Genomic DNA, 17526 nt, shown 5'->3' with positions numbered 1-17526 from the left:
AATGGGACAGATTGGTCACTGGTAGGCCGTTAACAAAGTTCTAAATGAGACATTATGTATGTGAGAAAATCGTATTTCAGTTGGGAAAATTTGTTTGCTAAAAAGAAAGATTTATCTTCTAAAGTAATATCCACTTAAAAAGGAGGTACCCGTGTCTCAGAGAGAACTGATGTTTGATTCTTTTTAGAATGAAAAACATTAAATGAAAAGTAAACTTGTCAACCGAAGACAGCAAAGAGCCACAGATACAGCAGAAAAAAAAACAATCAAGCTTATCTTGAGACATAACTTCCATTGTTTTTTCTTGCAATCTTTAAAATTATACTTTAACTCTCAAATTTTTTATGTTAACTTCTGATTTATACACTGTTGTCCTCAGCTACCTTTGAAAGAGTGTTTTATAAGGGTGTTCAATTATTATTTAAGGATAAATGCAAGAGTTTAAAAGATGAAAACTTAGAAAAAAATAAAAAATAAAATATACTTTTGTTAATAAATCAAATATTTAACACTTAAAAAATTGGATTATTCATATTATTGATTTATTTTATTTTAAATATAATTTTAGATCTTTTAGTTTGATTTATTCTTGTGCCTTATTTCTCTTCATTTTTTTTTTTTTGAATAAATAGTATATATATATAAATTCGAAGGAATTAATTGCAATCATAAAGCATTGTCAAATTCAAATATTCCTTTAAGGGCGAAAAAATGAACGTCGCTCATTCTGAATTGAGCGAGAGCACGCTCATTGCTTTAAACAACGAACGAGAGAGCACACATAAAATTAGTAACTCAGCGGGCGCGCACTCAGAATTTCCTAGAGCGGACTAATGCTCTGCTTCTATCTATTATATCTATAGTTGATAATATTGTAGAGAAAAACGCGTGCAAGGAGAAGGGGGAAAAAAAGACATATAGTATCATTGTTTAAAATACTGATGTGATTATCATCTGCCTGCTTTATTATGATTTTTGAGGGTATAACGAATGTATTTATTAGCAAAATGTTTAATGAAGATATACTACGTATAATTGACTTCGACGTTTTTTATCCGTTACAGTAGATTTGAAAACGTCACACTCCATGAAATTGTAATTCATTATTAACCTTATTCTCAGAATAATAGCTAATGAAACGACAAAGTAGAGTATTTGATATATATTTGAAGCTCAAAGTTTAAAAAAGAAGGCTTTAATTAAATATAATCTACATACTAAAAAATAAACCATTAAACATTTAAGTTAAATATACAAAATTAAACAATTAAAATCATATAACTATTAATAATAAAAAATTATAAATACAGAATATTGAAATAATAGATTGATCCAGATAATTTTTTCTTGTTCTAACATCAGAATTCAGTTAATTATAATGCAACACCCAATGTAACTACCCTCGTTGTTGTGACCATTTAAACAGTTGTTTTTGCCTTTTATGAGTTTTCTGAACACCATTTCTTGGAGCCCATCAACCATAGCTAAGCCTTAAGTGATAAAAAAGTAATATTTATTGACTATGTAATATTGGAAAACCTAATTATCATGCCCAAGTCTTAAAGCGAAGTAAGTAGTCTCAGACAAACTAGTTGCAAACCATCCAAAGCTACTACCCCCGTTGTTGTGACCATTTAAGCAGTTGTTTTTGCCCTTTACTGAGTTGTGTATCATAATTCTTGATATGTTTAGCTAAAATAGAATCATATTTTATGGTTAGATTTAAAAAAAAATTGAATACTTACTGTGAGATAGTACAAAATTCAGATTTCCTTTTTGATATTCGTAAATACTTTTTACTGATAACTTGATCGTCATTTGGTGTGGATGACTCAAAACATTTTTATATGTATTTCTATAAATGACATCAGTACCAACATCCTCCATTAATTTAATGATGGTTCCTCGGGAAGGGGTATGTTTACCCTTGTATTTCTCCATAAATTTTTTGAACGTAGATGATTAGCAATGGATAAGGTTATATTACATACAATAAGCATCGTTGTGAGATCAGAGTTAAAGTCTGACTTGATGTATTCATCGTTAAATTGATTTTATAGATGAATATCCATACTCTTGTTATGAGATGAGGATAATGAGTGGCGTGTAATTCTAGACAGGGGACTAAAGGCACATTTATATCGACAAATCCGACAAACCATCTGTTTCTCATCCGGTAAGTATTTTCCAAATTCCTAGGCCTCCATTTTCAGAAATCCAGACAGAAGGCGACGTTATTTTTTGCATTTTATTCAGTTTTCTATCGACTATCCCCATCTAATATTATTATATTAATATTGAATAATAAAGGCGGGAATGATAACGTTCATGATTGATAGAAGAAGATGTATATTATTTAATCAATGATGCCATAAGTATTTCTTCTCTTCTCCTCGCACGCTTTTCTATTCTTACCAAAATTATCACCCTTAATTATATCTAAAAGTGAAAATCCATTGAGGAATGGGCATGACAAAAAAACAAAAAACGAAGATCAACATGGTAACCCTAACAATTTCTAGAATGTTTTGGAGGAGAGAAAGAATCATGCTTGAACTACGTTTGATTAGATCCGATACAATCATCTCTGACAAGAGAGGAAGGAAAAAAGGAGATAAATAAGGACATTTACTAGAATTTCTCTGATCTCGATCCCCAATCTACTCTGAGTCCATCAAGGACTTACAATTATTTCCCTGCGATAAATCCTCAGGGGCACACTCCGTCCTTTTATGAGCACACACGAACGTTCAAACAGGTTTTGATTATAATTAAATCTATTTAGGAAAAGATGTTCACTATTCAGGGATTAAATACTAATGACAACTGCTGAGGAAAAGATAATTCCAAGAAAGGCTACATCTATGGAATAGTCACTATTTCCCTTCTTTTTTCTTGCACATGCAATTGTAGGCTAAGATTCTTCTTTTAATCTCCCCTTTATTTTCCAAAAGTACATCATCATTCAACATCTATTTTGAACTTCTAAACGGTGTGAGTTGTATTATTATCATTATTGAAAGCAATACCTTACACTTTTGATGCCCCTGGTTGCGATGTGGGTCAGCGGGGAAAGGAAATGACACCCCAAGTCTCCACTCACTGGATCCCAACGGATACTATCCGAAGGCGCAAATAGATTGCTGCCATAAAGAAAGTACGAGACCATTAGGATTATACTGGACATTCAAAAAAGTTGCAGTTGTGTGTTCCCTTCATTTTCAACCTGATGACTTGAAGTATGATTCCAAAGATTCAAATCCTAGACGGAAGAAAACGGAAACACCAGACAGAGGAGATAAAAAGCCTCGATTAAAGGAGGATGCCTTTCCTTCCGTCTATCCAAAATTTACCTCGCTATCTCTCAGTCCCTCCTTATCAAGACACTCAACAACAGCGGCTACGTCTACACATCGCTTCCAGAAAGAGAGAGAAAGGCGAGAATCGGCTTGTGAAGCTTTTTTCGAGACTGAAATAATCCATCTGTTTAAAACCGTCCGCTCCTTGTTGAAAGGTAACTGCCCACTTCACATCTCAGACCTAATTATGTACATTTAATGCCTTGATCGTTATTTATAATCTGTATTGTTCTTTTGAAAATAATTTTACTCTCCTCCTTTCAGAAGGAAAAATTCAACTGCCTAGTGGGGGAAAGTTCTTCAAATCAAGTCCAACACCATTGATATTCTCTTATTTTTGTGACAGTGAGAATGGACGCCCGTTAGTGGAATGAAGGATCACTATTAAGGACGATTATACCTTCAGATTTTTCATTAACGGCTCCATAGTACATCTTTACAAAGTAAAACACTTTACTCCGTGCGTCATTCAACTAAAGAAGTACCATCATTAGCACTTTATTTGATAAATGTCTGGAACTTTGATTTTGTCCTCTCTCGAAAATTCCAGTCTGATTATATCAAACAGAGATTTGGACGTTATCAAATGATTGCAGGGGCAAATTACTACATTTCAATCCGACAACTTTTTCAAGCTGAAAAAGATCTTCGTTTGTGAACCTTTTTAAAGTACATAAAGGTTCCAATCACGGAGTTGTCGATTATATTTGAAGAAGCTAAGGACTTAAAATGTGAAAAAGACTTGGATTTTGCTTTTGACATCTGCAACAATCTAGGCAACTCTGAAATTGGAATTGCTAATGAAGATAACGCTTTGAATAAGACTCTTTATTATATTGGTGATTTAATTGCAAGATCTGATTTTAAAAAAATCTCTTGTTCTGGTTGCCAGAGTCTCTTAGTTGAAGAAAGCTCTTTCGACTTGACAAGTATCCAAGCCACAATGAAAGAAGATGCCGATAAATGAAGTATCATTGAGTTGGTAAATAGAGGAGGGCTGATTACTCCGTCGAACTTGCTTTTTTAACAATTTGCTATATGAACTATTTTCTTCTTTGCATTTTGAAGCGGTAAAATTTAAAAGAAAAAATACTACCAATATATTCAATTGTGCCGTGTATCAAAGAATAATTAGCAACGAAAATGTTTTTCCAATTGAAAATAAGGAATGCGAATTTGGGCACAAATTCCAGGACTTATTCACCAAGATTTCAAGCAAAGTTTTCAATGTTAACATCCAAAACTTTGTGAGGTCTAAAAATAATGATATCCGCTTAAACCTCAAACGAAAAAAAGAAAAATCAAATAGTACTCAAAGAAAAGCTACTAAATTATCCTGTAAATCTTCTGGCAAATAATATTTTTTTATAATCCCTACCTAGTCTGAAAAGTACATATAATTATTTTTAACTTATTATTAATAATATCTTGTTGAAATTGAATTAATTAATTATATAAAATACTTCTGTATATACATCCTCCATATTTTGTTATTTATTACTCTATTAGTACTTCAATTCTACATTCGCTTTAATAAGCATATTTTCTTTTAGGACTTACACTCTTACAGGTAAAAATCGGTGTCTATTCCATAGATGTAGTCTTTCTTGGATAATTCGTTCTTTATACTACCAATTACAAATTAACAGGCCACTGGACTTACATGTATGATTATATCTCTATGCTTTGGTGTTAGATTAATTGAATAAAACAAACACTCAAGGAAGTTTAAAACTTGATTATCGCTTCATTTATTGCTCAATGTCTTAAAATTAATTAAAAATATATGAATACCTTATAATATATGCTCATATTTCCCCAAGATGATAATAATATAATTAATAAATTATTTGAATACTAGATGAACAATTAATTTTTTTTTTTTTTTTTACAAACAAGGCTTGGAAAGGACATATGTTATTGTTATTTGGATTTATATCTAGGTTAGACATGATAAATTATAATGAACTTGGAAATCTAGGTTAAACATTCCTTCTTTTGTTTTTGTACATAATATGTACAATGAGCAAATATAAAAAACAACAGAATAAATCTCCTCAAGATGGCACAGATGTACTTAAGAGTAATTTATTTCTCAATGATAATATCTAAATAATAAATGCTCCCATAATAACTAATAGTTGACAATAACAAAAATACAGAAGCCTTGCTATCAGGGATGGGCCCAAGTACATTGATACTTTTTACATAGTTATTCATGAAACACGAGTACTCATATGAATACTCAAGTACTTCTAAGTACGTTCAACAGAAAATTATGAAAAATATTTCCTTTAAAAACAATAAATGTTTTCATCAATTGGCATTAGTGATGTTTATTTTTATTAGTTTTTAAACAAAGTGAGAATTAGTAAGCGTCAAAATAATACAACTCCCTCAATTATAATTCATTACATCTAAAATAGATGTATGTTACTCACATAGAGGGCGCTATGAAAATTCTTTGCAATATGCACCATTTTTCTTAAACAACAAGTTACGGAATATATATATATTTTTTGGTTAGCTTATGTCCTAAAGTAATCCATGTATTTTTAAATAATAAATGGTATTATAGGGAGTCTTTGAATATGAACGGATTCTGTATCTGTGTCGGTTAGGATATCTACAAATACTACTAATTTATGGAAAGTTGAAAAGTGGTATTCTTATGACAATATTTAGGTATATAACAAAAAAAATCAAATTCAGCATTTTTCCTTTTTAACCCCATATATCTGATAGATAATGGTAAAAGAAACATTTTGATACCAAAATCATGTCTCTAGCTTCAATAGTAAGGAATTAATGACCCATTTATCATAAGAAATTCATCCTTTTTTTAACAACTGTTTAAGTTATAACCTACACTAAAATCTGTGATCTAATACGATATTTCAATAGAAGAACACAAATTTCTGCCATCAAGAAAATTGAATGAAATTTTCAGGAATTACAGAATACAGTATTGTGCAAAAGATGTTGCTTTTAAATATCTACAATTGAAAACAATAAAATAATAATAGGAAATAGTACTTTCACATTGCGCACTAATAAAGATGTAAGATTGTCGTATTAAAATTTATGTACTTTGCATTAACAAAATGATTAAAAACTTTACCAAATATTAGATAAATAAACGTTTGAACGTCCATTTTACCTTTTATTTAATCCATTACACTTCATTTGTGATTTGGAAGGCTGTCTTGAGATGACTTATTTTCCTGCAAATTGTGCGATTAAACAAAGCAATGCATAGAGAAAAAAATTAGGCTGGTGTAAATATTATTGACCTCAAATTGATTTCCCCTATTTAAGTAATGAAAATCTTGCATTTCTATGGGGATCCCAAAACACTTCTAAACTTCCACGTATGCCTACTGCATGTTTTTTTGCACCGTAAATCGGAATTTTGTAATATACCAGCAATGTTAAAAGATGGAATTCTTAGATAAAATGATTAAATATGTCCTTTCTATTTCGGACGATAAATTGTCTCCTTTGTTTGAAAGGGAAAAAACACGCGAGGAAAAGCCAGGAGCGAGAAATATAGTACAACTGAATGTTGAATGTTAATAGCAGTTGCCTGTTATATTCTTTTGGGGGTAGAAAATGAACTATTTCTTTTAAGAGAAACCCCTTCCATTATTTAAAACAATTTACACCAAAAATAGACAATAATGACTACTTTAGAGGGAGAAGTTAATACTGCGACGACCGATTAAATAAGGAACAAAACATGTAAAACATAGATATTTTAAATTGGCCAAAATGAAATATTTTGAATACGTATGACTAGTGTTGTGTCAGTCCTTATTCATTTGGTCAAGTCCAGTCTTAGGATTGGTCCAATAAGTCCTTAACGCCGGTCTATTAAAGACTGTCAGTACTTGAACTGATTAAAAAAGAAAAATAAATAGTTAAGTGACGTTATCAAGGATACAACTTTATAAGTTTTAGGACGTAAGGGGTTTCCGCAGGCGGATGGGCTGGAGGGGCTGGAGCCTCCTCCCCCCTCCCATTAATTAAGGATTTTTTCTTTTTACTCAAAATATTTTAAAATTTGAAATTTAATTTTTGAATTTTTTTTCTAAAAAAATATTTTTTTGTGAATAGCATTGATTTTTGAGTTTTCGAAAAAATTTGTATTTTTTTTTTTTTAATCCAAAAGAAAGCCCCCCCCCCCTCCCCCCTCAATATAATCTTGCAGACACTCTTGGACTGATACACAAGTCTTGAACGGAAGGCACTGCAGTCTTTAGTCCAAAATGATAAATTACATAACACTACTTACGACTGGTCTTGATCACAGAATCAAAGACTCCCGATTTGACTTGGAATCGTAAGCCAAAACTTGCGACTTGAGTTAGACTCAAACTAGTACAGTTTTCACTGGATGTAAATAACTATTTAAAATATTTTTTTATTTTCTGAGGAATTAAACTGGACTCTGTATGAAAATATCTAAGTACTACAACTGGATTCGATTAAAGTATTCACGAACTTTGACTTGTGAGCAAATACCTACGACTCCATTTTGACTTGCAGTGCCAGGACTTCTCACCACCTCTGATTTATTATGAACGATGTTGTAATAAAATAAGGTGCGATGAGACGTAGAAGATGTAACTTGTACAATCTGCTTATAAAGTTATAATTTGAAGAAAATCTCAACTTGTATACAAATATACCTATTTAGATGATAAAAATACAAATAAGGTTCTTTATCTAGCAGGGTTATTAGGAGAGATTTATACGATGTTTAGAGGAAGTATAATTGGAAACCAACCAAAATGTTTCTCCTATAACAATTAACGAAGGATTAGTTGTCCCTTTCAAGTGTCAGATGTTTGATCCATTTCTTGTTCTCTTCATTAAAAGAGGATTTCATGAATTGATTCCCTCATTCCCCCTTTTGAAAAACTTTTTTAAGAGAGTGAGAAAATAGGTGTCCAATTTTTTTATTTCACTTTGTTCCTAATATTGAAAGGATTCAATATTAGGAACTTTAAAAAGCGAATGAAAATACTCGAATAGCATGTGAAGATGTATCTTTTTGTATGATTATTGTATTTATAATATCTCACACAGAGAAAACTTCTCATAGAGATAGATTTAGGGATGAAAGGACTCAGCATTTCTCCCTCATCTATTCAACTATTCCTCTTCCTCCTCATATAAACCAATTGATTAGACTCATGTAAAACACCTTGGCTGGATAAAAAATATAAATGTAATGAATAGGAGGTTGATTTGTGACGTCGTTTTACAATATGGCAATGATTAGAAAAAGAAAATGGAATTATAGTTGAGCGTTCATGATAGATATTTAATTAATAAAAGTAAAAGGATTAAGAAAATGTCATGGCTGATACTATATGATGCAACATTTTCAGAGCCGGCCTGAACTATTGCGGGCCCCAATTCGAAACAGATATCATGGGGCCTAAATTCGAATAGGAGTAGTGACAAGGATAATAACTAATGCCAGTAACGGTTTTAGCGTAAACAGGGTCTAGAGCAAGGATCGATGTGCGTAGATATTTGTCAGCATAGGTTGCAGTGTCCTATGGCTAGCCCTGAAACTGTATTTATAAAAACAATATCTTTAAAAAAAAGCTTATTACTTCTAATTTAGACGACAACATATTGATAAGGAGGAACGTCTGTGCCACAGAAGTAAGGACAACCAAAGACAGTCGTCAAACATTTTTTTAATCTCCATTACTTAGAGCTACTTTGGCATAGACAAGTCAAAATTTAACACAGTATGCTTACTTACTTTCATATTTAGGAGGTCTCCGCGTAACGCGGTTTCAAACACTATAGGTTTCGCATAAGGAAAGTGTTTGTAATTATTCTGACTCCCCATATAGTGCGGTATATTTCCCCATATCACTTTTTTTGAATTGTAATATTAAGTTATAAAAACTACATATTGAGGTAAACAAGAATTTTTGGAGTTGTTGATGAGTTCCTCCAGACTAAGCATATATATTTGTTCATTAGAAGTATGGTTGTGCCCTGTTCATGTTCAGCAGTTCTATCAGTCCCGATCTTGGTTATTTCATTTCACCGGTTTCGGTCTCGGTTTAACTTTACTATTCTCGGTTAGGGTCTTCAGTCCCGGTTCTTTATTATACAACATCAGTTTTGGTTATATGATCTGAAAAGAAGGGATGTCACTAGATAATTCAGGCCCTGGAAATAATGTCAGATACAATCAGGGTCACAACTATCAGGGGAGGCTAGGACGATAGAGAATTTAGGATTTACAGTCTACAATTACATAATACACATGTTTCGTGTCATGGTGGTTTGAGCTAAAAATGTATAAGTGTGGGGGGGGGGGCTTGGGATAGTAAAGTTTGGGAAACCGGCTTAATAAATATTATAGGGCCACGGCAAGCTTAGTAGCGGACCTGTATCCATAATCTACCCCATCCCTTCTCTCTTTCATTTACACCGTCTGGTGCCTAAAACCGTCTGGTGGACTTTGAAAAATAATTTCTCCCATTTTACAGGTTTTAGTACTAAAAAAGTCCACGTACAATGCAGATTACATATTATGCAAATTTCTTGAGTTCCTAAAAACCACAATATTTTCTTTTGCTGGAATCTATTTAGAGATTATAGGAGCCAGTAGTTTTTCTACCAATATATAATGAGATTTGGAAAAACTCATTCTCTCGAAACCCCTTCATGGTCTTCTCCTGACTAACAAAAATTCTTGTTATGAAGTGTAAATATATAAAAAATATGAATAAAATTTAATAAATAAAAGCAATAAAGCAAAGTTGTCTTTTTTTTCCGGGAAGGACGAATTTCTAACAACAATCGTGTGCAGTTAATAAAAATAATTTTATTAAAAAATAAAATTCAAATGGAGAGCTTGTATATAAAAAATAATGAATGCGACTTCAGATGAGGCTTAGCAACGAGCGTGTGTAGGCTCAGCGCGTCATATTAAAATGAAAAGAGGAGTACATATACTTAGGATTGTAAATCCTAAGCATTTTTTAGCTATGTTTTATTTTATTTTCTCGACCTATTATTATTATCTCTTCATTCTTGAGGAGATAAAATTAATTATTTAGTATTTTTGTGTGAGTGTGCTCATGAAAAATAGAGTAATCCAGATGATTTCATGGGCAGTTATCTTCCATATAAATAAATCAAAGTTGGTATTTTCCTCGACCCCTAATAAATTCAAGTAATACTAGTGTACGACCACTAGTAATCAATAAAACTTCAATTCCTTTCTTGTCAATTTAAGAAATATATCGTAATTTAAATTTATAAAAGGTCCTTGATGCTTAAGTCACTAGAAAATCAAATATTCTATAATCTGAGGGCCTACTGTCTGTATGTAGACAATATTGATGTTCTTAATATAGATACTAATATGTTATTGGCAATACTGTAAGAGTAGTATTAAAATACATATGTAGTTGGCATCAGTTCCTTAAAATCCTCCAAGTGTGTGTTGTTATTGTCAATAAAATTACAAAATTATTGAAATTTCCAAATTCTGAAGCTAAATGATTTGTAAATCATTTTATTTGTCATGAGTACTTTTTGGTGTTGGATAAATAGGAATAGGAATTTGTCAATATTTACAAAGGGTAAATATATTGCTAGGTGCCGTATTGTTTTTAATGTTTTTTTTTCGTATTTTTGATAATGATTTCCTAGGTCATGCATCCTGTCACAAAAACAACAATAGTGTTATGTGTATTTCCCCTTAAACTCACTATCATAATGCATTTTCCAGCTTTCTGTAGAAAAATCTTTGAATTTTATTTTCCCATATTTTTTTAATTCTCGTAATCAAATCATTTATAACAACAAAAAATAATAATTGATACCAAAATCCTAGGAAATAAGAAATTTCTTATCCATAGGTTCCCTTTTGAGGAGGATGTTTTTAAAATACATAGAGGAGAAGCAGTTTAAGCCGGATCTTAAGGCAACACCAAAATCAATCTGCCATCAATGAAATCAATTCAAATCATGGAATTAATTACAAGTGGTACTTCAATATAAAAACAATTTTTAACAAAAAATCAAATCGATTTAAAATACAGTTTGTGACCTCCATGAAAATGTTGTTTATTTTTATATATTTAAAGATAACGTCATTATTTTTATTGTATACCAGCGGTAGTACGTCGACAAACAGACAAATTTGGAAGTACTTTAGCCTAAAGAATAAAGTACTCCATGGCTGAGCTTTAACTAGATATGATCGTTGCTATACTTCATCTTAACTCACATTCATTATTATTTATTATGTACTTCCATTTTATTTTATTTTTAATTTGAGATTTAACTATATTCGCTAGTTTTTCAAAATGAGCCTACAACTTATATTTTAAAGTATAGAGTAGTATGAAATATGATTTGATCTAAACGCCTATGATATTTCATTCATTTTTACATGATGTTCAGCAAAATGATTATGGTAAAAAGGTTAGCAGACAAAATTGTTGGGCTAAAATGGGAAAATTGTGGTGTTCATTATTAATGTGAGACAAAGCTGTTGTGGGTAATATCATTTTGAAGCAACATCATTGTAAGCAATATATTTCATTGCAGTTTATTATATTCGGGCAATCAAACTATTGCATGATGAAAAAATTATACTACAGGTGTAAAAATCCAAAAATATACTCCGACCCTTAAGTTGTACAAGTCAAGTGCTGGCCCCAAGGCAGCTTCCACCAACACCATTTTCCCTATTCTCATAAATTTGTACTATGGAAATTGGTTATATGTGGAAATGGTTTCAAACATGACGTTAAGTATGAAGATATCAAACTGACTTGACCTTCGATCCCAGCAGTTCACCTGCAGAAACCATGAACCAAGGTGTATTTTTGATATTACAAGGGGTCATTGATACTAAAGGAAGCCACAGCGGAAGAATTTAACTTGTCTTGGGGCCCAGCTGTTCACTTGCAGAATCTGTAGGGCGGGTTGTATTATAGAATATTAAGTGAGGTCCTTGATGCTCAGAGAAGCTGAGACGGTAAAATTTGACCAAACTTGGACCCCAGCAGTTTACATGCAAAACCTGTGGGCTGGGGTTTATCATGGAATAGAAAATGAGGTCTTTCCTCTCATGTTTCTTCATCATTAAATAATTTTATACCGAATATAATATTAAGTTAAGTAAAAAGTTTCGAGCGTTTTTCGATTAATTAATAATTTGAATTAAAAAAATAACTTAAAGTATGCTTAATGGTTAAATGCTTAAAGCATGTACTTAAAAAAGTTCATTTACAATTTTGTGTTTCGGTGAAGCCAGTTGAGTTTTACAGCATTCCAAAATAAAATAAAAAAAGAGAAAATTCGATGTATTCTTCATTTTCACTACGACCAAGATGAAAAGGCAGAGCAGGTGGCCAAGAAAATTTGTATTGTTAATGGACCTAATACAGTATCGAATGCAACAGCAAAGCAGTGGTTCCAACAATTCCTTTCTGGTAATATGGACGTCGAAGAAAAGGCAAGCTCTGGTAGGCCAATCCTCAAACATATCTATAAAATAAGGGACATCGTCGAGTTGGACAGGCATTTATTTTATTGCCAGGAACTCAAGATAGCAGAAACCCGTTTGGAACCATTTGCATAAGCCGGATCTTATGAAGAAGCTAGATATATGGGTACCACACGAATTTATGCTTTAATTAATATTTGCGACTCTTTGCTGAAACATAACGAAATCGACCCATCTTTGAAGCGTATAAAAAATGGGTCACATACAAGAACAACAGCAGAAAAAGATCATGGTTAAAGAAAAAAACCCGGCTGAAATGATCACCAAGCCCGGAATACTGACCAAAAAAGTTATGCTTTGTGTTTGGTGGGATTTGAAAGGAATCTTACACTATGAGCTGCTCCCATTGGGCGAAACACTAAATTTGGACTTATATTGTCAACAACTGACGAGATTGAAGCTAAGGATCGTCCAGAAGCCACCAGAACTCGCCATTAGAAAGGGTTTTGTATTCCATCAAACCAACAGTACGCCACACACATCTTTAACGATGTTCCAGAAGCTCCAATAGCTTCGATGGGACATTCTATCACACCCGACATATAGAACTGACACCAATGTAATTATTATCTAGTGAATTATTTGCAAAATTTTCTTGATGATACAAAACTGGCCTCAAGAGTTTATTGTGAAAATGAGTTGGGCAAGGTTTTTACCAATAGGAACAAAGACTTCTTCAGTTGTAAAATTATGAAATTGTCTTCAAAATGTACAAAAGTTATAGGACAAAACATCTGCATATTTGATCTTAGTCGGATAATCATAATTATGTAAATTTTATTGTCAAAATAAAGCAAAAAAACGCTCAGAACTTTTAACTTTTTATTATTATTTTGCAATTAAATTACTTATTATTTAATATGACGCACATGCTTGATTGTATTGTTATTTCTTAGATCAAGTATCTCTGCAATACTAATATTCAACTTTTTAACAATAAAAGTCGCAATACTTGGTTTTTCAAAAGTTATAATGTTTTGAAAAAAATCTCAAAATCTATAGCTATTCACAAAAAGTTAAATATTTTAGAAAAACATTTCAAAATTTTTATTTTAGATATTAAATTTAAAAAAAAATTTATAGCTAGTCACAATAATTGAAATATTTTGAAAAAAAAAAGAAATCAAATATTCAAGTTTTTGAAAAAATTACAAAAACCTACAACTATTCACAAAAAGTTAAATATTTTGAAAACAAAATACAAAATTTTATTTAAAATATTAAATTTAAAAAAAAAAAAAAAATTCGGGAAAAATATTTGAAATATTAAATTTTTTTTATTTTTTTTTTCAAAAATCATCAGCTATTCACAAAAGTATTAGTTATTAGTTGATACTTAGATGTTCAGTTCTTTAGAATTAAATAATTATGACAACTGCTTTATTAAATAAAAAGTTCTACTACAACTATCAAAACATTATCACGTGGTCCAGTTCATATTTTATACAACTCTAGATATGGTGGATAGCAATTGTTTTGATATTTGATACTTACTAAGTGACTAATTTTTTCCCCTAACTTAAATTCCCTTGAAATTATTGAGAGTAATTAAATAATTCTGAAATAGACTTTGTATTTCCCTTTAAATACATAATAATAAGTATTTTGAAAACTACATTATATTATTATTTTTATTTTATAATTTACCCACAGGGATTTAGAAAATATTTAATCCCTGTTCCTTCTCAAGTTTTCATATATTATATAATTTTGAGAGGTTCCTCCTCCTTTTCCCAACTTCGAAGAATTATTCATAAAATACTATTATTATTATTTTCTTATAACATGTATTTAAGAGTAAAGTTACAACTCCTTAATTAAACTCTATAATAAACGTTATAAAAGTCCGTACTTACTACTCCTAGTCTTACTCACGTATGTATGTACATACAATGTGTTATACATAATAAATAGCTTATCGATCCAAATTATTATTCTACATAGTTAAGAAACTTGATACAATATATGTAATATTAAAATAGAGTGAATCAATAGAGATTATAACTTACATACACACATAAATCATATTAAGTTTTAAAATATAATCTATCTTAATAAAGCAAACTTTGTCTGTCTGTCTTCCTGTACGTATGTCCTCCATATAAATATATTTTTGATCTAGAAATAACAGTTAATAGTGATGTAAATCCTGTGTATTTAAAAAAAAAATATGCAATTGAAGAAAAATCCTTGGAGATGCCTATGTTTTATATATATATATATTTTTTTAAATTATACCATGAATATTTTTCTATAATATAAGCTGTGATATTCCTCATCGTTATGTGTTACGAAAAAGTTATACGGATCTAAAGAAAAGTATCATTTTTTATCATTTATCAACCTAAAATGGAAATATATCAAGTTTGAAACAAACTACAGTATAAATAAAATCACTTTATAATAATTAATAAACTCTTTTGTAAAAAGAGTTTATTAAATAATCTTACTTTTAATTTGGTGATTGTTTTAAGGGTAAAAAATGACTCTGAACGATAATAGCCCAATATTTCTATAATCCTAGATATTTCAAAATTCAGATGACTGAGAGAAAAACTAAGATCAGTTTTGGATTCTGCACTGATAGATAAATTCGATTATTGTTTTCAATTCATTCCTACAAATCCCCCTCCTCCTAATTGTTTCCCTGTGTTTGTATGAGTTTATCACTAGTGGTATGTCAACTCAAACAATTATCAACTCGACTCAATAGTGAGTAGATTTTAAAATTTGAAAAAAATTAGTCTTATTTTTATTGAGTCTACTTGATAAATATTACTAAACCTTATCAATAGTTTTGTGTTCTGTGGTACGGATGTCCCTTAGTGATTTTCTAATCAATCACAATTTAACATACATACATATTTACTCAAATTACAGTTTATACCTTTTTCTCGGGGATTTATAGGACATTTTATAGCAATTGTAAGGATTCCAAGGGATAAACGTAGTAGCTACTTTGAGAGTCTGGTAAAAATTATCGCTCAATAAGAGGTTATATATATAATACGTATATAATGAATATTGGGGATATTCTGAGACTTTTACAGCAGACTAATTCCATTCATTTGATGCCCTCATACCCTTTCTAACCTTTTAATATCAACTTCTAGAAATGTTAACATTTTTTTCTTCCTTCTCTCAACCCTTAAAAAAAACTCAATGAAAAAAAGAGCCGAAATTAACCAATCCTGAAATATTATTTTCGACTGTTGTACTATAATTGAGCGCTTTCTCTGATGTTAAAGAGTACATAATAAACCGAAAGCGACGCTATTTTTGGGGCCCAGAGTTGATATATTTATAATACAAAATGAACAAATTTCAAAAAATCAAAACAAAACCTCATCAAATGCTTTTTTATTGTTGTGTAGATCCTTATTTAGAACTGAAAACTGCAGTCCCGTCCTGTTCCGTCTCAATCTTGTCTAGTTGAGACCTGGATATCAGTCCTAAAACTGGTGTAGTTCGGTTAAATGCGTTTTTATCTTTGTTTTTCTAAGCGGGACGTATATCACACACACATAAATTATTTTAGTACTATGTAGGATTAGGATATGATAAATTTAGACGTTTAATATTTACATTTTTGATAAACAGTAAAGGTTTAAATCCTTATATTTATAAATTATATTTTGACATCTATTTACCATTTCGCTTAATCTTAATCAAAAAGGGTTTTTAATCTTATAAAATTTGATTGTTGAGTCTCTCAAAATGGACCACATTAAAATGCTTACGTCACATAAAAAGTTCCATTCTATGGATATTTTCAGTACTCACTCCTTAACAAAATAAAACACGAGTTCAACGAATTAGTGTTCAAAACACTAGATGATAAAGAGAAAGAACAACAGCTGAAAGAGAATATATGAATGCATATACATTTGTTGATGTTATTTTAAAGATACCATTTTGATATCAATAATTATAATGATTATATTTTCGGTACCTTTGAAAATCACGATCGATTTTTTGAAACTTTGAGTGCATTATCTATTGGGATATAATTACATTTCTGTCCTTGAAATAGGGATAGTAAGTAGTTTGCAGGAGTAGATCAACGATGAGTCGTGTTTATTTTGGGAATATTTAATGGATTGTAGTTTTGTTTACAGAATACCAAATTAGTATAATAGGTGGCTTCAGGATTTCTCTTTTCGCTCGATTTTAAGAGATTACAGTGTATGCCAAATACTAAAATATGTATCTACATGATATTTAGTATAAATAATAACTATTCATGAATAATTATTTTATACTTAATTTTATTTACCAAATCCCTTTGTTAGGTCTTATTCAAAAATGGATTGACTAAGATATCTGTATTTTGTCACATCAATACTTACACTATAGAGTAGAGAGACAGGGTTCAAATTTTTGAGATTTTGTTGACCAGCGTTATACAATCCATACGTTAGTAAATAACATATTAGATCAAAAGATAATTTATTTGGTACTATTAGTTGTAGTCTTTATATTTTCAGGACTATTGCTAGGAGATTTTTCTCTGGTGTGTATATATTTTTCCGATTGACATTTCTTTTTTTCTGACTCGGATATGATTTTTTTTTTTAAAGAAAAGTGGGGCTTCCTAAATAATGA

The 17526-nt window shown here is 30.7% G+C and overlaps 1 long non-coding RNA gene across 1 annotated transcript; it reads right to left on the bottom strand.

Moving 5' to 3' along the window:
* Positions 1-1368: 1368 nt before the first annotated feature.
* Positions 1369-2411, bottom strand: LOC139906135 (uncharacterized). The gene is made up of 3 exons (XR_011781442.1): positions 1746-2411; positions 1553-1692; positions 1369-1490 (listed from the first exon to the last, which is right to left on the bottom strand). It is a non-coding gene; the product is annotated as an uncharacterized lncRNA (long non-coding RNA).
* Between the last annotated feature and the right edge of the window lie 15115 nt (positions 2412-17526).

The sequence above is a fragment of the Lepeophtheirus salmonis genome, chromosome 8 (genome assembly GCF_016086655.4).
Source record: "Lepeophtheirus salmonis chromosome 8, UVic_Lsal_1.4, whole genome shotgun sequence".
NCBI lineage: Eukaryota > Metazoa > Arthropoda > Copepoda > Siphonostomatoida > Caligidae > Lepeophtheirus > Lepeophtheirus salmonis.
Note: the sequence above shows the minus strand (reverse complement) of the source record. Positions and strands in the feature narration are given on the sequence as shown.